Source organism: Schistocerca gregaria, chromosome 9, assembly GCF_023897955.1.
Source record: "Schistocerca gregaria isolate iqSchGreg1 chromosome 9, iqSchGreg1.2, whole genome shotgun sequence".
In the NCBI taxonomy this organism is placed as follows: Eukaryota; Metazoa; Arthropoda; class Insecta; order Orthoptera; family Acrididae; genus Schistocerca; species Schistocerca gregaria.
Window position 1 is genome coordinate 238,852,954 of NC_064928.1, and position 24,741 is coordinate 238,877,694.

A 24,741-nucleotide genomic window follows, 5' to 3' on the forward strand; every position below is an offset into this window, starting at 1 on the left:
CACCTATAATTATTCCACGTGAAAGTATTCGGATCCTTTTTTTAAAATAATGTTTGCGAAAGGTTAAGTGAGGTGGTACGTGGGAACCAGCCCAATATTCACTTCGTCGGTTGCGGGAAACCACATCCAGGCTGGCCGAGACACCGCACCTCGTCATTAACCCGCCGGGCGGCTTCGACGCGGCGCCGGATCTCGGAAACTACGTGCTACAGTGCTCGGCTACCCGGGAAGGCACGAAATGGAATACAATGTACACAGAACAAGAGCAGTCCTCTCACATTCTCTGGGTCACCCCCGACGATGCCTTTGTCCCCGAAGAACACTCGCTGTCTAGGACAGCGTACTTGGTTCTCTTACTTGAAATGTCTTCTAGCCACTCACAACCCGACCTGTTTCGTCATTTCGGAGTTTCACCAACAGGCTGCAGGGCAGAACCGCGTCTGCTACGCCATCACTCCTCCCCTTGCCGACCAGATATACTGGCGGCGGAAATTTATTCCATCACATGGATTCGAGCAACCTTATCTCCATTCCCAGCGCCTCCACACAATCCTACGTCAGGATCACTGGCGACGGAGGCGACTACCCAGTCGGTAAAGATGAGTGAAATACTGCCCATTACAGTGCACGTGACACGACAGCTGTAATGCAGATCGCATTACAGGAGTTTTACTGCCTCGTTAAAGCACTGTAAGATACGATATTCCGAGCAAGCTGACGTATTACGGTATCCGGACATCCGTGTTACGGCAATACTGCCAGCTATTGGTTTCTGGGAGCTATCATACGAGGCATAAATTGCAAGACTGGTTTTTGGAGCTCTCCATGCTAGTTTATGGTGTGCGATTGTCCTCAGCTCTGCATAACTACTGCCGTCTACAACCATTCGGATTTGCTACCTGGGAGCCATTTGCCTCGCTCTGAAATATGTGTGACAATATATCTAGCCTACATGTGTTCAAACGTTTATTGCAGTAACGTATAAAAATTCGAAATAAATTGGTCGAGGATTTTTTGAAATTTTTTGTAAGAATGTTTCTCATCTATATATTACATACATAGCCAGCGGTCGTCACGAGATTGTACCGTCTCGAGCCGGCTATGGGGCCGAGCTAGGTGCTTCAGTCCGGAACCCCGCTGCTGCTACTGTCGCAAGTTCGAATCCTGCCTCGGCCATGAATGGGTGTGATGTCCTTAGGTTAGTTAGGTTTAGGTAGTTCTAAGTCGAGGGGACTGATGACCTCAGATGTTAAGTTCCATAGCGTTCAGAGCCATCTGAATCATTTGTACGGGCGCAAGAAGATCGCGCTCCTGATGGCCACGTGGCACTACCGAGATGGATGACCGTCGTGCTGGGCTTCTGGCTGGCGCACTGCACTGCATCTGCGGCTGCTATCTGACAAGCGTGAGCAGCTGCGGAACGAGAGGTCCATGGTTCAAGTCTTCCCTCTAGTGAAAAGATTAATTTTTTATATAATCAACTTCGCTCTCCAAAATTCCAGGACATATTCATATTTGCTTGGACATACGCAGGATTTGACGGTCTATACACGGAAAAATTTGAAAACGTTAAAAACATATGTTTTGACAGATGTGAAACTGTTGCATTCATTTTTTGCAGTTTATGTGACAAACTCTTATGTTTTCATCACTTTTTGGGACCTAAATCGGGCAAGGAAGAAAAATCTTTTGACCCATTCGCCAAGTGTACAAGTTAGGTGGGTCGACAACATATTCCAGTCATGTGACGCACATGCCGTCACCAGTGTCGTATAGAATATATCAGACGTGTTTTCCTATGGAGGAATCCGTTGACCTATGACCTTGCGATCAAATGTTGTCGGTTCCCATTGGATAGGCACATCGTTTCGTCTACTAGTCGCACGGTTTTGCGGTGCGGTCGCAGAACACAGACACTAAACTTATTACAGTGAACAGTGACGTCAATGAACGAACGGACAGATCATAACTTGGCGAAAATAAAGAAAGTAAACTTTTCACTCGAGGGAGGTCTTGAACCAAGGACCTCTCGTTCCGCAGCTGCTCACGCTAACCACGGGACCACGGCGCTCCTGAACTCGCACTCTCCTTGATGTTGCCTATCTTCCGCATGGACTACACAGTTCGTATATTTTGCATTTTTTTTCATAGTTCCATACAACTTCTTCATGTTTTCTCAGTTGACCTGTGTTCAGTTTTTCAAGGCCTATCCACTGTGCCAACTTATAACTAAATCTGAGGGGGGTGCGATGGAGAGGTTCCCTCGTGAGCAGCGCCATTAAGCCTCCACACCGGGTCCGCTCAAGATTACACTGCAAAAAATGTGGTATCACGATCTGTATCGTACTGCTAAGTCACTCGTCGACATGCATATATCTCACGTTGTTATCTCGCTGACTTCTAGCAGGATGTAAAAAACACAAGTCTACTCATGTCAGTGATATCAGCCGTTGAGTCTACTACCATCAAGAGTGACAGTCTTGCAAGAACATATTTATGAGGGTCACTAAAAAAAAAATTCACATTATTTTTTTAACCCATCTTTTATTCTACATGTTTGAAAGTTTTACAGTGTGCAGATACATCCTTTAGGAACAATATTTCCATTTCTCCACATAATTTCCATCCCTCTCAACTGCCGTAAGGCATCTTGGAACCAGACCCTGTATAACCGCATGGTAAAATTCTAGGCCAACCTATTGGAGCCACTGTTTGGCAGCGTGCACAAGGGAGTCATCACCTTCAGACCTTGTTCCACGAAGAGACTCTTTCAGTTTCCCATAGAGATGACAGTCACATGAAGCCAGGTTAGCACTGTAAGGCGGGTGTTTCAGTGTTGTCCATCCGAGTTTTGTGATCGGTTCCATGGCTTTTTGACTGACATGTGGCCGTGTATTGTCGTGCAACAGCAAAACATCCTGCTTTTGCCGATGTGGTCGAACAAGGCTCATTCGAGCTTGACGTTTGTTCGGTGTCGTCACATATGCGTCAGAATTTATGGTGGTTCCACTTGGCATGATGTCCACAAGCAACTGTCCTTCGGAATCGAAAAACGCCGTAGCCATAACTTTTCCAGCAGAAGGTGTGGTTTTGAATTTTTTTCTCGGGTGAATTTGCATGCTGCCACTCCACTGATTGCCTCTTTGTCTCTGATGAAAAATGATGGAGCCATGTTTCTACACCTGTCACATTTCTTCCAAGAAATTCATCTCCTCCATTCTCCTACTGTTCCAAAAGTTCGCTACATACCATTTTTCTTGTTTCTTTGTGAGCCACTGTCAACATGCTGGGAACGCACCTGGCAGAAACCTTTTTTAACGCCAACACTTTCAGTATTCTGCAAACACTTCCTTCCGCTATCCCAACGTAGCGTGACAATTGGTTCACTGTGATGCGTCTGTCAGCAGTCATTCTTTTGGAATAACCCTCATACTTGTAAGCTGTTTCTTGCCGCAATATGACATCAACTCTTATTTGTATGTTAATGTTAAGAGACTAAAAATCTGTTGTGCATACTACTCTGCTCCTACTGTTTTTCTTAGTATGTTTCTTAAGACTTTGTACGCAATCTGACCAAAAGTATGCGGACACCTGAATGGAATTCGAAACTGGCCATTAGATACCACGAGAAGCGGACCCGCCAGTATAAAAGCAGGCATGGAGTATTGTGTCGTCAGGGAAGCGTAACAACACACGGGTCAGCCAGGAAAGCCCAGCGACTAGGCATTGGATGTCACCTGAAAAAACAGAACCCTTCTAAAGCTGACTAACTCAAGTGCTGGTGATGTGACTGGGAAGTGGAAAGGCAAAGGAACAACGACAGGTAAACCAAGACCAGACAGACCACGTGTAGTGGCGGACAGGGACCGTAGAGCAATGGGGACGTGTTCGTAAGAGATGGCATTAAATCAGGAGAAGGAACCACTCGTCAGTTCCAGCAGGCCAGCTGGCACGGTGACTGTGTACGGAGGATCTACTGTACATGGACCACTGTACATGGAGTACAGTGGTCCAGCAGCTCCTCGTACGTCAGACATTTCTGTAGTCATTGCTGGGCGACGCTTGAGGTGACGCCAGTGGACAATGGATGATTCGAAACGATTGCTTTGGGGTGATGAATCATGCTGTACGTTGCGAAATCCCACGGCACGGTTTGGGTTTGGCGAACGACTGGAGTTCGTCACGTGCCACGACGTGTTGTCCTAACATTGAAGTACGGGGAAGGACGTGGCGTTACGGGGTGGTTTCTTACGGGTGCTTTAAGAAAAGGCCAAGTGCGAAATAAAATGAACACATTTTACAGCACTGTCTAGTGCTTACAGTAGAGGAACTGTTCTAAGACGATGTCTGTTTTGTTAGAATGACAACGTACCCTGTTATAAAGCACAATCGGTGAGGCAATAACATTCCTGAAACGGACTGGTCTGCCAAAAGTGCCGTCCTGAACGTAATGGTACACTTTTCTGCATCCACACCTAAATCGGTACTGTGCAATCCACATTTACGTGCCTGGCAGAGGGATCATCGAACCACCTTTACAATTATGTATTATTGCAATCTCGTATACGAACATCTATATCTTTTCGTACTAGCTCTGATTCCCTTCTCATCGTGATCGTTTCTCCTATGTCAACAAAATATTTTAGTATTTGGAGCAGAAAGTTAGTGGCTCAAAAATGATTCAAATGGCTCTGATCACTGTGGGACTAAACATCTGAGGTCATCAGTCCCCTAGAACTTAGAACTACGTAAACCTAACCAACCTAAGGACAGCACACACATCCATGCCCGAGGCATGTTTTGAACCTGCGACCGTAGAGGGCGCGGGTCCAGACTGAAGCGCCTAGAACCGCCCGTCTAAGAATGTTAGTGCTTGGAATTTTCTGAGAAGATTCTGTCGCAACGAATAAACGTGTTGGTTTTAATGATGTCCATCCCAAATCTTGTATTATTTCAGTGACACTCTCTGATCTCTTTCACGATAATGCAGAACGTGCTGCCTTTCATTGAACTTTTTCGGTGTGCTACGTCACTCATATGTGGTAACGATCCCATACCGCGCAGCAGTATTCTAAAAGAGGAAGAACAAGCGTAGTGTAGGATGTCTCCTTAGTAGGTCTGTTACATTTTCTAAGTGTCCTGCCATTTAAAACGCAAACCTTGGTTACGCTTCCCCCCAACATTTCCTATGTGTTCCTTCCAATTTAAGTTGTTCGTAATTGCAATTCATAGGTATTTTGTTGAATTTACGGCCTTTAACGGATTTCTTTTAGTGGATGACCTCCACTTTTCGTTATTTAGGATCTATTGGCAATATTCGCATCATACAGATATCTTTCATAAATCGTTTTGCAACTTGTTTTGATCTTCTGATAACTTTAGTAGTCGATAAACGACTGCGTCATCTGCAAACAACCTAACACGGCTGATCAGATTGTTTCCCAAATCGTTTATATAGATAAGGAACAACGAGGGTCTATAACACTAACTTGGGGAACGTCAAAATCTCTTCTGTTTTACTCGATGACTTCCCGTCAGTTGCTACGAACTGTGACCTCTCTGACAGGAAATCACGAATCCAGTCACATAGATTAGACGACATTCCATAATCACGCATTTTCACTACTCGCTGCTTTTGTGTTACTGTATCAGAAGCTTTCCGGAGGTACAGTAATATGGAATCCATTTGAAATCCCTTGTCAATAGCACTCAGCACTTAGTGGATGAGGCAGAACGTCGGCTCGTTCCAAACTCCAGCATCGAATATCACCGCCTTCTCTGGTTTCCACACACAGATTCGTCATTGAAAGTGTCCGGAGCAGAGTTCAAGCCTTTATAAGGGCGACGTGTGGTCGCATCCCATACTAATGTCGAACAATGGGTTTCCGGGTAGTTTGAATGAGGTGAGAATGGCACATAAACTAACATTGCAACAGAACATTAAAAATGGTCACAGGCAAAAGTGGAAGCTGACGTCACTAATAATAAATAGTCGATTTAGTTGAGTATCTTTAATTCTGCAGAGATTTGTACAGTTTTACAGTCCGTGCCTTTCCATTATATCACAGCCTTATTTGATTACAATATCAACTAAACAGCAACGTTAGTTGTACATGTTTAAACACCTTCGTGAGAGATAGCACTTGAAATGATCCTTCAAGTTTTATTCCAAACGAATCTTACTTTGTTATTTGGGTTTGCAGAGAACTTTAAACTCGATTCCTCTTAATTTGCATTGCGAAGCTTGTGCCGCTTCATCGTCCATTAGGCCCACACCCTGCCGGTAAACCTAACACGTAAACACTGATTCGAGGGGAAGGGTTGCCAGCAGAACGGCTCCACCTCTTCACTTCACGGCTGTCACACCCTACCAGGTGCTCCTGGGACAAGAGATTTCAAGCGTGTGACAAGTCCAGTCACAAAGTGCCAGACATTTGGTGCATTTTGATCACTTTGCTGCAAATAATATTAAATTCACGAACGCATTGTTTCGCGGCGATATGTATAGATAAAATTCTCTCGAACTATCAGCTGCGTCACGTGGTTTAAAATCCAAGAACTTTCAGGCGAGTGCTCGTCGGCCACAGTCAGCTGGAGACAGCTGCCGCTGCCCTCCTTGTAGAAGCGCGCTGCCAGAGGCTCACGAAGAAGACAGGTACGCCACGCTGCAGGTCTTAAGAGTGCCAGCAGCCGTCTCCAGTCGAGTAACTACATTACTTGCCATTAAAATTGCTAAACCAAGAAGAAATGCAGATAATGAACGGGTGTTCATTGGACAAATATATTATACTAGAACTGACATGTGATTACATATTCACGCAATTTGGGTGCATAGATCCTGAGAAATCAGTACCCAGAACAGCCATCTCTGGCCGTAATAACGGCCTTGATACGCCTGGGCATTGAGTCAAACAGAACTTGGATGGCGTGTACAGGTACAGCTGCACATGCTGCTTCAACACGATACCACAGTTCATCAAGAGTAGTGACTGGCGTATTGTGACGAGCCAGTTGATCGTCCACCATTGACCAGACGTTTTCAATTGCTGAGAGATCTGGAGAATGTGCTGGCCAGGGCAGCAGTCGAACATTTTCTGTATCCAGAAGGGCCCGTACAGGACCTGATACATGCGGTCGTGCATTATATTGCTGAAATGTAGGGTTTCGTAGGGATCGAATGAAGAGTAGAACCATGGGTCGTAACACATCTGAAATGTAACGTCCACTGTTCAAAGTGCCGTCAATGCGAACAAGAGTTGACCGAGACGTGTAACCAATGGCACCCCATACCATCACGCCGGGTGATACGCCAGTATGGCGATGTCGAATACACGATTCCAATGTGCATTCAGCGCGATGTCGCCAAACACGTATGTGACCATCATGATGCTGTAAACAGAACTTGGATTCATCCGAAAAAGTAACGTTTTGCCATTCGTGCACCCAGGGTCGTCGTTGAGAACACCATCGCAGGCGCTCCTGTCTGTGATGCAGTGTCAAAGGTAACCACAGCCATGGTCTCCGAGCTGATAATGATTGCTGCTGCCCAAAACACTTAAATTCTGCCTCTAATACTGAATTCCCTACGTCATCCATATTAACTCCTGTTTCTTGCTGCACGGGGTAGCCGCGCGGTCAAGGGAGCCTTTCCACAGTTCGTGTGGCTGCCCCAGTCGGAGGTTCGAGTCCTCCCTCGGGAATGGGTGTGTGTTGTCCTTAGCGTAAGTTAGTTTAAGTTAGGTTAAGTAGTGTGTAAGCCTAGGGACCGATGACCTGAGCAGTTTGGTCCCATAGAAACTTACCACAAATTTCCATATTTCCTGTTTCTTAGCCGGCCGGGGTTGCCGAGCGGTTCTAGGCGCTACAGTCTGGAACCGCGTGACGGCTACGGTCGCAGGTTCGAATCCTGCCTCGGGCATGGATGTGTGTGATGTCCTTAGGTTAGTTAGGTTTAAGTAGGGTACTGATGACCTGAGATGTCATCAGCCATTTTTTTATCAAGCCATCAGACAAGTCTTCTCCCTCGTAGAGGCCTTCAGTGTACCCCTTCCACCTACCTGCTCTCGTCTACGTTTAACAGTGGAACTCCCATTGCACTCCTTAATGGTACCATCCTTGCCTTTAATTTCACCTACGGGTGTTTTGTGTATGCTCAGTCAGTCCTCCCGACAATAATTTTTTTTATTTCTTTTTTGGATCATAGTGACTTGCACACAACGCTGATAGTTCTCGTGGGAACTTCAGTTGGCCTGTTATATGAATTCCATGGACATATCCGCTTGCAGTTAGAGCGCCACACTTTAATAAGAAACGTTTAACCAAACAGGCCACACATATAGACCAAGGGCTGAACTTCCTTACAAATGTCTCTTGTAACTACCTTAAACGTAGAACTTTTATAAAACTTGAATGCCGAACAGCTGACGGGTGCCAAACTCAGAATAACCGGTTAGTGCGAAGGTTGTCGAAAATGTACTACTGCAATATAACCTGCTAACAAGACAGAAGAATGGAGAAAAAAATAGGTTATGTTAGATAACTGTCATTTTCTTTTTAGAAAAGGTAAAGGCACCAGATGCAGAAACGTTCTCCTCAATAACTCAATGAAAACTGAAGAACTTCATAGGAGTGGCCAACACAGAAAAACATTCGACAAAGACATAAAGCGCAATATGGACGAAATTCTAAGAACAATTGGTGTTAGCTACGTAATAGCAAGAATGGATGGTCAAGGACCAAGTGCTCGGATTATAAAGGGTCTCAGGCAGAGATCGAGAATTTCGCCCCTACTTTTCAATGTATACCTCGAAGCAGCAGTCCCAGAAATAGAAGAAAGATTCAAGGGTGTGATTAAAAATCAGAGTCAAGAATATCATCCATGAGATTCGCTGATGACTTCGCTATTCACAGGGAATACGAGGAGGAATTACAGGATATGTTAAGTGGAATGAGTAGTGTACAGAGCACAGAATGTGAATTGAGTTAAGCGAAGAAAGACGAATGTAATGTAGAAATGAAATTAGTCATGAAATTAACATCCAAACTGCAGCCGAGCTTAAAGGAATTCTGCTATCCTGGTCGCAAGATGCCATATGACGAACGGAACAAGGAGGACATAAAAACACATCATCGTAGGCAAAGAGGGCATCCCTGCTCAGGAGAAGTAGTACAAACAGTGACGTGCGTAAGGGATTTTTGAGAACGTAGTTTTGGAAGACAGTACAACACGATAGTGAGTCATGGACTGTGGAAAAACCGCAAAAAAGATCGAAGCGTTTGAAACGTAGCGCTACAGAAAGATGTTGAAAATTAGGATGACTGACGAGGAATGAGGAGGTACTCGGCAGAATTGTCAGAGAATTCAATTTCGTGGGTACTTGCGGCAGGTCATAAGGACTATGGAATTACGCCACACAGTGAGTGATTTCCGTTCTGGGCACAGGCGAAGTAATGAGAACAATTTTAATAAACATTTTTGGAGCAGTGAACAAAAATTTACAATATTTCTTTGTAAAATTCAGTCTTAATCACACGACGTATGTTACAAGAACATAGGTGACCGGTTTCGGTCATATCACGTGACCACCATCAGACCCATGGCATCCTTCGAAGATGGTTGGTGGAGCACTCTCATCAGCTGCTGTGATATGACCGAAACCGGTCACCTATGTTCTTGTAACACATGTGGTGTGATTAAGACTGAATTTTAAAAAGAAGTAATGAGAACCTCGAAGGACGATAAATACTAATTAAGGACAATAAATACTAATTGATGGCGTTTATTTTTACTGTCCGAGATAATTGCACCACAACTGAACAGTCACACAGTCAACCAAAAGCAAAGAACGCTGTATTCAGCCTGTAACCTCTGGTCTTCAAGGGACAAGGCGAGACGAAGTGAGTGCTGCTTACACCGCCGACACCGCACTAGACAAGTAAGTATAGTACGTGGTACAGACGGCGACTCCCAGAAGGCTATCCGCCAGGGCAGTTTTGTGTTGGCGACAGCATATCCCACAGATAAAGTGGTAAGTCAGACTTGTTACCGACCGCAGAGGCACCTAGAAAACTCGATGACACTTAGCACTTCCAATATTAATATCAAGGATTCCAGTAGAGATCCAAACTAGTCTATTTCTATTTGTAACTTTCACTGGAACCTGCGAAAGTAAGCAGATAACTAGGGTAATTAAGTTTACAGAATGAAATGTGTATACTTACAGCAGACTTCAACCCTCGGTCGCTGCCAGACGATGTGATACCTAAAAACAGAAGAAAGAAAACACATTATTTCAAATATTTCTGTCTCTCCTTTTAAAATGATAGTATTTTATTGAGCTTCAGTCACAGTTTTGTTTGAAATTAGCCGGATTTACGTCCTCATGTCTTTGAAATAAGGACCAAACATCCATATCTCTTTCCAGAAAAATGTTTATAAGCCTTTTTTCTTGTGTTTAACAGTAACATCTCTAGTAAGATTACAGGGTGCTTATAAGTTAGTTATACAAAAGTAGCCTTTAATTGTGAAACGGGTATTTGGAAAATATATCGAGTAGATTTCCCCATCATGTTATAGTTCTGGGTGGAGATTTTAAATTGCCGGATATAGACTGGGAGACTCAAACGTTCATAGCGGGTGGCAGGGACAAAGAATCCAGTGAAATATTTTAAAGTGCTTTATCTGAAAACTACCTTGAGCAGTTAAACAGAGAAAAGGCTCGTGGCGATAACATATTAGACCTTCTGGTGACAAACAGACTCGAACTATTTGAAACAGTTAACACATAACAGGGAATCAGCGAACGTAAAGCGGTTAGGGCATCGATGATTTCAGCTGTAAATAGAAATATTGAAAAAGGTAGGAAGATTTTTCTGTTTAGCAAAAGTGACAAAAAGCAGATTACAGAGTACCTGGCGGCTCAACACAAAAGTTTTGTCTCAAGTACAGATAGTGTTGAGGATCAGTGGACAAAGTTCAAAACCATCGTACAATATGCGTTAGATGAGTATGTGCCAAGCAAGATCGTAAGAGATGAAAAAGAACCACCGTGGTACAACAAACGCTCTAGAAAACTGCTGCGGAAGCAAAGGGAACTTCACAACAAACATAAACATAGCCAAAGCCTTGCAGAGAAACAAAAATTACTCGAAGCGAAATGTAGTGTGAGGAGGGATATGCGAGAGGCGTTCAATGAATTCGAAAGTAAAGTTCTATGTACTCACTTGGCAAAAAATCCTAAGATATTTTGGTCTTATGTCAAAGCACTAGTTGGATCAAAACAAAATGTCCAGACACTCTGTGAGCAAAATGGTACTGAAACAGAGGATGACAGACTAAAGGCCAAAATACTAAATGTCTTCTTCCAAAGCTATTTCACAGAGGAAGACTGCACTGTGCTTCCTTCTCTAGATTGTCGTACAGATGACAAAATGGTAGATAGAGAAATAGACGACAGGGGGATAGAGAAACAATTAAAATCGCTCAAAAGAGGAAAGGCCGCTGGACCTGATGAGATACCAGTTAGATTTTACACAGAGTACGCGAAGGAACTTGCTCCCCTTCTTGCAGCGGTGTAGTCTAGACCTCAAGAAGAGCGTAGCTTTTCAAAGGATTGGATAAGGGCACAGGTCATCTCCGTTTTCAAGAAGGGATGTCGAACAGATGTGCAGAACTATAGACCTATATCTCTATCAGTTGTAGAATTTTGGAACACGTATATGTTCGAGTATAATGACTTTTCTGGAGACTAGAAATCTACTCTGTAGGAATCAGCATGGGTTTCGAAAAAGACGGTCGTGTGAAACCCAGCTCGAGCTATTCGTCCACGAGACTCAGACGCCCATAGACACGGGTTCACAGGTAGATGCCGTGTTTCTTGACTTCCGCAAGGCGTTCGATACAGTTCCCCACAGTCGTTTAATGAACAAAGTAAGAGCATATGGACCATCAGACCAATTGTGATTGGATTGAAGAGTTCCTAGATAACAGAACCCAGCACGTCATTCTCAGTGGAGAGAAGTCTTCCGAAGTAAGAGTGATTTCAGGTGTGCCGCATGGGAGTGTCATAGGACCGTTGCTATTCACAATATACATTAATGACCTTGTGGATGGCATCGGAAGTTCACTGACGCTTTTTGCAGATGATGCTGTGGTGTATCGAGAGGTTGTAACATTGGAAAATTGTACTGAGATACAGGAGGATCTGCAGCGAATTGACGCATGGTGCAAGGAATGGCAATTGAATCTCAATGTAGACAAGTGTAATGTGCTGCGAATACATAGAAAGATAGATCCCTTATCATTTAGCTACAAAATAGCAGGTCAGCAACTGGAAGCAGTTAATTCCATAAATTATCTGGGAGTACGCATTAGGAGTGATTTAAAATGGAATGATCATATAAAGTTGATCGTCGATAAAACAGATGCCAGACTGAGTTTCATTGAAAGAATCCTAAGGAAATGCAATCCGAAAACAAAGGAAGTAGGTTACAGTACGCTTGTTAGACCACTGCTTGAATACTGCTCAGCAGTGTGGGATTCGTACCACACAGGGTTGATAGAGAGATAGAGAAGATCCAACGGAGAGCAGCGCGCTTCGTTACAGGATCATTTATTAATCGCGAAAGCGTTACGGAAATGATAGATAAACTCCAATGGAAGACTCTGCAGGAGAGACTCTCAGTAGCTCGGTACGGGCTTTTGTTAAAGTTTCGAGAACATACCTTCACCGAAGAGTCAAGCAGTATATTGCTCCCTCCTACGTATATCTCACGAAGAGACCATGAGGATAAAATCAGAGAGATTAGAGCCCATACAGAATCATACCGACAATCCTTTTTTCCATGTACAATACGAGACTGGAATAGAAGGGAGAACCGATAGAGGTACTCAGGGTACCCTCCATCAAACACCGTCAGGTGGCTTGCGAAGTATGAATGTAGATGTAGATGTAACTTATAGAAATGTTTGATACAGCACTGAGTGCAGTAACCTTCAAGGTTCTTCCCGCCTAACACTATTAGTTACCGACGTTCTCACTAGATGGCATGTGTGAATGAGTTATTCAAGCAGTCGTCATGGAGTCGTATAATGGTACAAAGCGTGCGCAGTGTTGTTAATGGTTTAACGAATCCAAATCCGGTGTTACAGTTCAGAGTCATTGCAAGATTACATACGGCAAGCCACCATGTCAAAGGCAAACTGTTATTAATATAAGTACAACGATTTCACCGCAACTGATTGTGTATCACATAGGACACCGGATCAGTCATTGGAAGAACTCATTCACACGTGGCACCTTGAAGATATATCATATTCAGTGCTGCGTCAAACACTTCTGTAAATTATTTACCCTTTTCACATTTCTTGTCCAACTAATTTATAAACACCATGTTTGTACTGTGTAGCAAGAACAGGAGAGCTCCTAATTGTAAACCCTGCGGAACCTAATTTTCCCCCACTAGCAAGATCTTGGAAATTGCATATGCTATCTAGCATTACGCTGTGCTACCTCTCATTTAAACATACAGAGTGTTTCTCTACCAATCCATCGGTCACCGAATCTGTTGTTGAGAAGCGTACGAACACTTCGACTGAAATGTGCAGGAGCTCCATCGTGCATGAACCACATGTTGTGTTGTACTTGTAAAGGCACATGTTCTAGCAGCACAGGTAAAGTATCTCGTATGAAATCATAATAACGTGCTCCATTGAGCGTAGGTGGAAGAACGAAACTAAAATGAGCTCTAACATGGAAATTAAGTGTTTCGGGACACATGTCCACATAACATCTTTTCTTTATTTGTGTGTGAGGAATGTTTCCTGAAAGTTTGGCTGTACGTTTTTGTAACATCCTGTATGAGGGAGAGAAACTGAAGGGCCGTGCATCATGTGCTCAGCTTCTGCAGTTGCCAGATCATCACTGACGGAGGAAACCACAACAGTGAGTATGCTTCTTTATAATGGAACCTCTGTTTAAACTTGCACGTTGTGTTATTTGTGGAAACCTTAATAATGCAATTGATGCAGTAGAACTTGGCTTACCACATAGTATTGAAGACGATATTTTGTTAAATTTTCGTTATGACAAAATGAAATTTATGGTGGATGCATATCGCTTACCAGAAAGTTATATTTTTAACGAGAGTGGTAATGTTCCCATTGTTAGGGAAATAATTAATGATGCTCTTCAAGCAACTGAAAAAATTACACTTAATACATCAATTCCATGCCCAACAATGTGCTTACTTACTATGTGCAATTTTTCACAAAGCACATTTTCGCAAAGCAGATTCAAAATTACGGTGCAGTTTATTGACATTTCTTTCAAAGAATTTATTTGGACAATTTGTGGATTATACTCGTCTAAATTAACAGAAAATTGGCAAAAACAATCAGTACAACAGTAAAATTCATTTAATAAGCAAAAGTCATTATTATAGTTTTGGGGTAATTTCTCCGCCTCATATTAAGCAATATGGACACTGGTGCATGTTTTGTGCAAACACACCATTATTTAGAAGTGTACGTTGTGGCAGTGCCCTCCCTAGTGTATATGCATCAGAAGATGAAGATACTAATTTTGTTGAAAATTTGCTTGCAGATTGGTAATGGACAACATCATCGAGGTGATGCAGATGCTGTACACTCTTCTGGAAGCTCAAGTTCCTACTCCATCCCTGAAAGAACTTGCGTACTTGGTGACGAGATTACACTCCAACATGGCAACACGAAATGGACTCTTATGGGAACACGCAACCTTAATTTTGAGTTATTTGATTCAATTAGAAGTTTCTTCGCAACCACCATCTGTCTTTGGTTTAACGACCTTATTAGATTTTCTGAAATCTCAGAGCGATGGTATTTCACTGACGTTATTGTCATCAGAGAACCGGATGATGTTAATGAATTGTGTAGACGAATTAATATTATTTCACAAAACTACCCTGGAGAAGTTATCATGTTCAAACAAGATGGGGACCACTTCCAAATTATCCATGACTGTAGTATCTATTCCTCCAGACGACGCCGATGTCGTTTCCGCACAGACTCATTTATTTCCACCAGAATTAAAAAAACCAATCGACGCGCCAGAGCAATCGCGGCCATGTCCGACATCGACTGGCTCAATATATTGTTATATCTCTACTCGCAAAAACAGCCAAGTTGCGGGTTGCGGCCAAGTATGGCTCAGAGGACCAAATAAGAGATTACCTGGTGAGTATGAATTTGTACAATGGCAAAGTTTCATCGAAGGATCCCTCTATGTATTGGAAAACTTTGGAATTATCAATCAGCACGGAACAGGGGTCGACGGTCATGGAACACGTAAACAGTCGTTTTTCCCTCGCGCGATCCGCGTGTGGGACGGGGAAGGGTGGAAATATGTCTTTGGCGCCAATAGTGCCCTCCGCCACCCACCGCTTGGTGGCTAGCGGAGTATATATGTAGATGTAGATTCTGCCCCCCTAACTTGCATATCACTGAAGGGGTCCACGACAGTAAACACGAGGCTAGTTACCAGTCTTCATTCCAATATACAGCCGGAGGTGGTTCATATTCGCAACTCCGGATACATGTCGCCGTAAGTATATTTTTTTAGGAAAACTTCTTCGAATTAAATTATTCACAGTTTTCACAAATAAAAGCGAAACGTGTTTCTAAACTCCTGTACAGAGCAGTTGGTACATAAACCACTAACCTTCAAGTACTGAATTTGAAAATTTTTCTTCGCAGTGCATGCACTTTCTATTCTCCATCGTTGTCGTCAAAAAGAGGTCTCCCAGGGTTGGGTTTCCTGCTCTTCGCCCTCCTGTTTTTGCTGCCTTCCTTCTCTCCGGCTGTTTTCCGTTTTTCCTTCTCTTCACTTTCCTTTTCTCCTCTTTATTTGCCGCTTTGAGGTCACTGTTACAAGGACCTGCTTTAAGTATCTCCCTTCTTTCGACAGGTGTTTTCACGTGTTTTCCCTGCGCAGAGAGGGCAGTAGGCCCCGCCAAGATGGCCACTTTGCCGGCAGTTACAAGATTTCAGAAAAGCTGTATAGCCTCTCACAGCACGACCAAACTTTCAACAACTAAAGTAAGATAATGATGTCAAGATGTAACAGATTCAAACAATTTCATGAGAAAGACATAAGTCACATTCATCTGCACAACAAGTACACAAACTCCAGAGCGGAGAGTGCGCTGATTGGAAATTTCGCGGCAGTTTAAAACTATGTAACCGACCGAGATTCAAACTCGAGACCTTTGCCTTTCACTGGCAAGTGGTCCTACAGCAACCCAAGCACAACTCACGACCCCTCCTCACACCTTTAATTCCACCAATACCTCCTGCTTTCGAAACTTCACAAAAGCTCTCCTGCGAACCTGGCAGAACTACAACTGACTGGTTCAAATGGCTCTGAGCACTATGCTACTTAACATCTATCGTCATCAGCCTCCTAGAACTACTTAAACCTAACCAACCTAAGGACAGCACACACATCCGTGCCCGAGGCAGGATTCTAACCTGGGACCGTAGCGGTCGCGCTGTTCCAGACTGAAGAGCCTAGAACCGCTCGGCCACACCGGCCGGCAAAGTTTCAATACATAAACCGATTACTTATATCAGGGTTTCTGAAAGACACAAAAAGTATTGTAGCTTCGAACAACAGCACAGTAAACAGACTTCGTGGGTTGACTGGGCCCTCCAGAAAGAATAAGTTGTGGTGTGTGTATTGTAAGACCTTCGGTACACACACCATCAGATTATTTGACTTGTCGCTCTAACGAAGTAGGCGAGTGTCAGCAGTATGTCTCGTGGTCTTATCGTGGCGTGTTTATCTAATGCCATTAGGTCAGACGAAGGAAATGCTACTTGCACGCTCAGAGTATCAGATTGATGGTGACTAACTTTAAGCAGAACTTGATTAATTTTCATACACATTTATTAAAATAATAAAAAGCATAGACATTACGTAACTTGATTCTGGATGCTTACAATTGACAATCTGAAGTTCCTTTGGTCTTGGTATGTTAATCTTATTCTCACATATCTTTGTCACACTTGACAAAGTGTCTATACATTTATCTTCACAGCTATGTACAGAAATATGATAATCTTCTTAGGTGCATACTGAAACTTGACTATAGACTGGTGCAGACAAATGCAGACTGGTACAGATTAATGCAGACTGACTGATTGGAGGTCTGTACACTCGTTATAATACCTCGTGCGTTCAGGTATCACTGCGCGAGTGTGACCCGTGAGGAGAAATGGTTCTAAGTTAGCAGCAATCTCATTGGCTGCATTACATATTGATACGCCGATCGGCGGAAGCAGAATTTGGTCCGTCTCTAAGGCGGCGCCATCTCGTAGTGCGGAGACGGACGAGCGCTGCGCCTGCGCTGTTGCGCTTAGCGGGGCGCGCTCTAGTGGGAAAGTTGTGTACGCGCTGACTACACAGAACTATATACACAAGTTAAAGCATTTTCCGCGACATGGCAGCACCTAACAGCCTGCAGAACCTCAGTGGCTACTTTTCCCGCCGTGGCCACTTTGGCTGGCTTCCCTTTAGGCAGAGATGAAGCTGTTAGCCAGCTATGGAAAACAGCGTGGATGAAGTGGACAGATTAGTTCCTCCGTAAAAGGCAACACGAGAAAAATAGCTGGCGGCGTGGAGCCGCTGAGAGCTGGCCGCGTAGCTCTCCGCTTGTCCTTTGTGATCTCAGGAGGGCCGGGTGAAGCAGCTGAGCGCTGGTTGCATTAGCGTCCAGCACACTGCCAGCCGTCACAGGTGGGAGGTGGGCTGGGGTGCAGGTGTAGCAGAATGGCGGACAGCAGTGACGTCAAAGGCGTCGCGGCGCACAAAGGCGCCGTCTCCGGCAGCGCCCGCTGTGGACGCGGTGGCGCGACACCCGCTCATCCTCTCCCACTGGGTGCTGGCGGCGTCCATAGACGCGAGCTTCTCAGCACGCGCCACCACGCCAGGGGTCAACGACCCGCGCGGTCTAAAGCCGGGCGACTTTCCCTCTCTGGCCGAGCAGGTGGCTGCCGTTTCTAGCGGAGGCTGCGCCCTGGGAGTAGGGCGTAGTTCGGCCAGGCAACCAGCCCTATTCTCCGTTCATCATAGCAATAAACCTCATTAAACATTACACACTGTATTCTTGCGCGTTTGCTAGAACCTCGTTGGATTTCATAGATTAAGGCTTTCACGGCAGGTGTTGTCATCACTTAACACCTCCGGTCTGAGATGCCGTGTTCCATACGTAAAACTCTCCCCTGGCGTTTCGCCTTCGACTGCGGAAGTCATCCTCCGAGGACAAGCGACGAACTGCAACGAGAGCGCGAGTGAGCGCCGTATACACAGGGTGGTCCATTGATAGTGACCGGGCCAAAGATCTTACGAAATAAGCATCAAACGAAAAAACTACAAAGAACGAAATTCGTCTAGCTTGAAGGGGAAACCAGATGGCGCTATGGTTGGCCCGCTAGATGGCGCTGCCATAGCTCAAACGGATATCAACTGCGTTTTTTTTAATAGGAACTCCCGTTTTATTACATATTCATGCAGTAAGTAAACAAATATGAATGTTTTAGTTGGACCACTTTTTTCGCTTTGTGACAGATGGCGTTGTAATAGCCACAAATGTATAAGTACGTGGTATCACGTAGCATTCGGCCAGTGCGGACGGTATTTGCTTCGTGATACATTACCCGTGTTAAAATGAATCGTTTACCAATTGCGGAAAAGGTCGATTTCGTGTTGATGTATGGCTATTGCGATCAAAATGCCCAACGGGCGTGTGCTACGTATGCTGCTCGGTATCCTGGATGACATCATCCAAGTGTCCGGACCGTTCGCCGGATAGCTTCGTTATTTAAGGAAACAGGAAGTGTTCACGAACTGCGACATAATCGTGTGTACAAACAGTGATCCAATACTGTAAAATCTTTTTTTATTCCCGTCTATGATCACAAATTAATTCTTTAGACGATGACCGGTTTCAGTCTGTAATGACCATCCTCAGATCTTTTTTAGACGATGTCCATTGCCGAATCACTTTAGGACATAGTGTAAAAAAAGATCTGAGGATGGTCATTACATACTGAAACCGGTCATCGTCTAGAATACATTTGTGATCATAGACTGGAAGTGTTCAGCCACCTGTGAAACGTCGGCCACGACCTGCAACAAATGATGATGCCCAAGTAGGTGTTTTAGCTGCTGTCGTGGGTAATCCGCAAGTCAGTAGCACACAAATTGCGCAAGAATCGGGAATCTCAAAAACTTCGGTGTTGAGAATGCTACATCAACATCGATTTCACCCGTACCACATTTCTATGCACCAGGAATTGCATGGCGACGACTTTGAAAGTTGTGTACAGTTCTGCCACTGGGCACAAGAGAAATTACGGGACGATGACAGATTTTTTGCACGCGTTCTATTTAGCGACGGAGCGTCATTCACCGACAGCGGTAACGTAAACCGGCATAATATGCACTGTTGGGCAACGGAAAATCCACGATGGCTGCGACAAGTGGAACATCAGCGACCTTGGCGGGTTAATGTATGGTGCGGTATTAGAGGAGGAAGGATAATTGGCCCCCATTTTATCGATGGCAATCTAAATGGTGCAATGTATGCTGATTGGCTACGTAATGTTCTACCGATATGTTGCTACAAGATGTTTCACTGCATGACTGAATGGTTATGTACTTCCAACATGATGGATGTCCGGCACATAGCTCGCGTGCGTTGAAGCGGAATTGAACAGCATATTTCATGACAGGTGGATTGGTCGTCGAAACACCATACCGGGGCCCGCACATTACCCGGATCTGACGTCCCCGGATTTCTTTATGTGGTGAAAGTTGAAGGATATTTGCTATCGTGATCCACCGACAACGCATCACAACAAGCGTCAGCGCATTGTGAATGCTTCTGCGAACATTACGGAAGGCGAACTACTCGCTGTTGAGAAGAATGTCGGTACACGTATTGCCAAATGCATTGAGGTTGACGGACATCATTTTGAGCATTTATTGCATTAATGTGTACCTGTAAATATACTGGTAATCACGCTGTAACAGCATGCGTTCTCAGAAATGATAAGTTCACAAAGGTACATGTATCACATTGGAACAACCGAAATAAAATGTTCAAACGTACCTACGTTCTGTATTTTAATTTAAAAAAACCTAACTGTTACCAACTGTTCGACTAAAATTGTGAGCCATATGTTTGTGACTATTACAGCGCCATATATAACAAAGCGAAAAAAGTGGTCCAATTGAAATATACGGATTTCTTTACGTACTACACGAATATGTAATTAAAAAATGGGGGTTCCAATTTATTTAAAAATCAGCTGATATCCGTTTGAGCTATCTATAGGGCCAACCATAGCGCCATCTGGTTTCCCCCTTCAAGCTACACAAGTTTCGTTGTTTGTAATTTCTTCGTTTGACGCTTATTTGGTGAGATATTTGGGTCGGTCACGGTCAATGGACCACCCTGCATAAGCCATCCAGAGGGCGCCGCTGTCAATCACGTGACGTCTGCTGTGCTATAATCTCCGATATCGCCAACAAACTCAATTGAAATTAATCGATTGTCACTCTGTTGCTGCAATGTTGACATCCATATCTTATCCAGCTTAATGCCTTCATCTTCTCTATTAAAATTATTCCAGTGTTTGGCAATCTCGATGGCCTCTCTGTACATCGCGCCTAGTAATGCGACGTCTTTGCTATGACGGTCGTCTCACTAAACTCCATTTCATGATCACCTTCCTGAATCTCATGATCCGCTACAGGCGATTTATCAATATGTTCCTTTTATGCTCACCCAGACGGGTGTTGACGCTTCTTTTTGTTGTACCTATCTAGACCTTTCCACAACCGCACGGAATTTTATAGACACCTGGCCGGCAGTTTTGACCGAGCGGTTCTATTCGCTTCAGTCCGGAACCGCGCTGCTACTACGGCCGCAGGTTCGAATCCTGCCTCAAGAATGGATGTGTGTGGTGTTCTCAAGTTAGTTAGGTTTAAGTAGTTCTAAGTCTAGGGGACTGATGACCTCAGATGTTAAGTCCCATAGTGCTCAGAGCCATAGACATCCGGTGTGGCTAGAGTTCGCCGCTAGTCCTCGGAGGATGCCTTCCGAAGTCGAAGGCGAAACGTCAGGGGAGAGTTTTATGTATGGACCACGGTATCTCAGCCCGGAAGTGTTCAGTGACGATTTATTGGATTTCGTTTCACATGGAGAAGAAGCCAGTCTGTCTAGAGTACATTCAAGTAAGGTAATGAGGATGCATTTTATGTTGTGCGTGATGCGTACATCTGCTCAGCAATAATACAGGGCAACGGGCGTATTTAACTTGGAAAGCACTGGCCAGCCACCTGGTCCAACTACAGTGGATATAACACGACGGTCCGCCGCAAACGGTACTCGCCTAGCACTAGAGCCATCTAGCGGTAGAACGGGCGAAACTACGAAAATTAGTAGGAACATTATTATCCCAGTTTATTTGTTTACTCTGCATAACTCTTAACCCATGTTAAAAATTTTGTTGCCAATATAAAAACACTCCTGCAGCTAGCAAAGTTTACTGAAATATGCCATCTGTGGTAGTAATACTTGTACTTTAGTACAGGCCTAATATCTTATCATATCCACATTCTTTGTAAAAGCATCCAGTTTTTACTTACTGTGAATCAGTGTAAAATCAAGTGCAGCTAAATACTGTGAAATTAGAAGGAAGGTCAGCGTTGGCCGTAATATTGATGGTTTATTGATAACAAACTCGATTTTTAGTCACATAGTGATCATCTTCAGTGCTGTGGTGTACAAACTAAACTCATAGCCACTGGTATCAAGTTATTATTATTAACCAAAGCTAAGAAACGATCATGTGTGATGATTGAAAATCGATTTTGCCATCAATAAACCATCAATATTACGGCAAAAACTGACCTTCTTTCTAATTTCACGTTTATGGTCAGCCAAATAGTGTGTATATTTGTGTGCATAGGTTAATACTTTAAATTATAGAAAGAGATCTTATATGGATACCACAAGGAAGTGCACTGTAAGTACCTCGGACTTTACAAACTTTCGGGTTCGTAAACGTTTCGTCACCGATTACTGAATTTCCGTCATTTCCGCCAGTTGCATCTAGCTACACTTGGTCCACAACGTAATGCCCTGTAACACCTCCATCTACAATGGCTTGAAAACATGCTCAAGGTTGAATAAATAGTTAAAAAAAAAGCGACTGGTTGCATGTTTATTATCACATAAATCGCCAAAACAATTAAATTTTATATTGAAAATTAAGATCACGTACTCCCATGCTGGTCCATGCCATTTCTTATAAAATCGTAGTAACACATATGGTAAAATGTTGTTTATTGTTTTAAACTAAACAGGAATAAGTGAGGAACAGTATTAGCGGAACGTCTGGATCCTCGTCACAAGAAAGAGGAGACTTGTCTATGGGGTGAAGCACGGTAGGGACTTGAGGATCCCGTGCCGGTAAGGCAGTCGGTTAGGCGCACACACGACTCAGAGCAGACAGCCGTTGACAAATTTTATATCCTAGCGTGAACTGCACCACACAGTGAAAGGCGTGCACTTCATTCACCATTCAGTGCTCGCATTTCACATTTCTAATCCCAGTAGTCTGGTATTCGGAAAAATAATAATTCAGGTAATATTAATAATTTCTATGGGTTGCCTGATTTATTTGACCAGTTTTACAGTTTGTCTCACACTGATCTATGAGAGGAGCTTGGCGCCACGGATTTTCTTTATTTATGGGCGAGGGCAGCAGTCTTCCTATCAGCCATGATGGCTTCCAGTTTCCCATCCTTTTTTCGGATCGCCAGGGTACCACGTGGTCTCGTTTGAAAGTTCAGTAGTGGCCAATGTTTCTCCTGTTTTCAGTTCCCAAACCTGGCTTACCAACCTTGGAACTGCTATTGCTGCTCGATTTTTAACGTCGCTAAGACGCCTTCCTGTGAAATCCTGGCCCTCTGATTGGCCAGTTCAGGTGCGCTCCCGGTTTTCTCGGGCGGGCGCCAACCGCCCTCAGCGGATGGTTACTGGACAAAGTGCCCTTAAGCAGTTCTAGTGTGACCGTGCCGGAGAGCGGAGGTGCCGCTTCCAGCAGATGAAGTTCGGTAAGCACGAGAGCCGACGTGCACTGTAGATTCGCGCCCTGCAGCCGAGAGGGAACCTTATAGGTCACTGTGAATAGTTTCGCGTCTTGCGGGTCTTATTCCTTCAGTACGTGAGGCTACCGAGCGATTCACCAACAGTAGCATCTTTCTTGGTCTTTGGCTGATTCATGGTGGTGGTCGTTGCATGCCTGCAACCCCTTCCTTTGCTAAATGTGTATCGATTTGATAATACGGCGATCGTTACTAAAATTCCTTTCCTCCTGCTATCGTGGCTTCTTATGAACGTACGTTGGGGCAGCCTGCTAAACTCGAATCTTTCTTCCCCCCACCCCGATTTGGTTGTATTATTGATCGATTCTCAGCTGTTTAATAAACGACTCCGTTAATCTTACATTCTCTCTCTTTCATTACGTGAACTCACCCCTAGTGTAACAGAATAATGCAGAATTATAACGGTTGCTATAAGGTCGAGCAGGTCTCGCGCCATTAACGATAGTATAAAGATTCAATATCGCGCACCTGGGACGACCGTTGCACGCATGGCGCCGATAACAGTAGTAATCATGTTCAACTATTCCCCACTGATAAACTGGGAAGTGTTCACGGCTCAGTGTGAGTACGTGAGCACCAAATCCACTTGATGTGGTGGAAGTAGTGGCCTCTGTTTTACCTCGCTGGTTTAGACAAAAAATATCAAAAATCACAACCCCTACAGAAAGGAATAGTAACATGTAAAATAAAAACGAGCCACCGCTTTTAACAGTGTAAAGTGAAGTAGCCAAAAATACAGAGAGGTGTAAGCTGGAACGTTACAAAGACCACCCTCAGCACGGGCATTAATCACCTACACAGAAATTGGAGCTCTCTGAGCAGTACAGATAATTTATATGCCGCATGCAGTGTTTCTGGACTCCATTTATGGCGAATTAGACTCAACAACCTGAAGTGTGTGACCTCTTGTAAAGGAGTGCTCGGATCTTGTGCAAATCTGGAACCGAAAATCGTGAAATCCCTTAGATTAACTAGCGGAGAAAGAAGAACGGCGGTATCTGTGGCAAGATGAAACCTTGTTGGGGACCAAACCGATAAGAGAGTCGGCAGACGGCCACGAACCGTCTAGCACTTGAAACATCCTGACAAATTAAAACTGTGCTCCGGAGCGACGTTCGAACCTCGAACCTTTGCCTTCCGCGCGAAAGTGTCCTACAGGCTGAGCTATCCAAGCACCACTCACAAGCCGCCCTCACACCTATACTTCTGTCAGCACCTCGTCTCCTACCATCCAGACCTCTGCATACCTTGCGGGACTAGAGACTAGCACCCATGGAGAAAAGGATACTGCGGAGACATTGCTCAGCCACAGCCTGGAGAACTGTTTCCAGAATGAATTTTCGCTCTACAGCGGAATAAGGGCTGATTTGAAATCTCGTTGCAGATAAAAACAATGTCCCGAACCTGAACTCGAACTTGGCACCTTTTCCCGTAAATGGCAAACGAGCCAAGTTCGATTCCCAGTCGGGCACACACTTTTGATCTGTGATTGATTGATTACTTGAGAGAGTATGAGACCAAA

General features: G+C 44.2%; 1 protein-coding gene across 1 annotated transcript in view; it reads right to left on the reverse strand.

Annotated features, from left to right (window-relative positions):
* Window positions 1–24,741, reverse strand: part of LOC126291536 (protein PRRC2A-like) — a 695,341-nt gene that overhangs the window by 516,159 nt on the left and 154,441 nt on the right. The window contains exon 2 of the mRNA XM_049985037.1: window positions 10,222–10,262. The gene's annotated coding sequence lies outside the window, so the exon portion shown is untranslated. The remainder of the gene's footprint in view (window positions 1–10,221; window positions 10,263–24,741) is intronic.